Consider the following 1,354-nt stretch of genomic DNA (forward strand, 5'->3'; position numbering starts at 1 on the left):
TTAGCAGGGCAAAAGGAAAAGATACTTTTCCTCCCTCATAGTTTCTGATAGTGGGACAGTGATAAGGCTGGGACCCTCCACTTGCACCAGAGACTGCAGTTGAGGTCCGGGACAACTGACCAAAAGCCAGCAGAAGGGAAGATGTTCTTACCTTGTCAGTTTCCTGGATCTCTCACTGTGGTGCTCTGTCGAGAGAGAAAGGTAAAATTTTCTCCTTGTTCCTTCCTTTCTAAATTCAGACCAGCAGGAGAAAAACATTGCAATGAGTACATTTTGTATGTTCTTCTCTTATTAGTGTGTCTTTTGTTACAGGGGCACCAACCGAGAACTTAGAAGGGTAAAAAAAAAATTTTGTCCCCCCTACAGCAGTCTGTCTGTTGATCCCCTTTGGTTGGGACTCTGCTGGAGGGTTTGCCCCTCATATGTTTCCTGTCTGCTTCAGGTGAGAACCAGTGAGCTGTGGCTGGCAGCCACATTAATTGATGGCTCCCGTGGAGTAGAATCAGAACATTGTGGCAAAGAGTGTGATAGGGTAATATCAGAGGCTTAGAATGAATTATAGAGAGCGATAATTATGAAAACAAAACTGGTCCAAAAAATTCTATCTTCTAAAACTTTCTTTAAAAAAAATATAAATACATAAGCCAGTTTTGTTAATTTCAACAGAAGGTCCATTCTCTTGGACTCTGGATACCTGGTTTTGAGTATTAGGTTTTATTCTTGCAATTTAACTGCCCTGTGCCTTCATTTCCTCATCAGGAAAGAGTGGTGGCATTAATGTTAAATAATGAAAGTGTAAGTACTGTTTTTGCCTCAAGTGCCATTTAACTGATATTGTATTTAACTTACTATTGTAGGAGTAATATTGTAAAAGCGTTCAATTTCGTTAATCATTTTCTCCGTTGACTTCTTTGTGGACACCGTGTTCTGTGTTTACCGTATAGAGTCAAACCATTCTTAGGATTACGTGGCAGGTAAAATCCCACAGAACAGTATGACAGAGCCAGGATCTGCCGCTCTACACCCTGCCGCCTTGCACAGCTTGAGAACCCCCACAAGTTTGCATGAAGTACTCTCCCTAATTAACCGTGGAGCATGGGGAGTTTTCCTCTAGGGGTTCCCTAGCCAAAATAGCTTGGGGCCAAAGAAAGCTTCACAAACACACCTATAATCTGGTTATACCATTTTGTAACAGCTGAGTGAACTGATATTTAAAGAAGGGAGTTTAATAGAACGTAGAACTCAGTGGGTGTATTTAATGGAGAAACATCTATTCTAGTTTGGCCAGCGAGGGTGAGTTGGTAGAGGGTAGTGCAGAAGAGTCAGATTTTCTTTAAGATGCGTATCATTGTCT

At 41.4% G+C, this 1,354-nt stretch overlaps 1 protein-coding gene across 6 annotated transcripts in view; it reads left to right on the forward strand.

Moving 5' to 3' along the window:
* Positions 1 to 1,354, forward strand: part of AUTS2 (activator of transcription and developmental regulator AUTS2) — a 1,062,127-nt gene that overhangs the window by 528,473 nt on the left and 532,300 nt on the right. The window lies entirely within an intron of this gene.

The sequence above is a fragment of the Leptonychotes weddellii genome, chromosome 5 (assembly GCF_054177405.1).
Source record: "Leptonychotes weddellii isolate Sample4059 chromosome 5, ASM5417740v2, whole genome shotgun sequence".
In the NCBI taxonomy this organism is placed as follows: domain Eukaryota; kingdom Metazoa; phylum Chordata; class Mammalia; order Carnivora; family Phocidae; genus Leptonychotes; species Leptonychotes weddellii.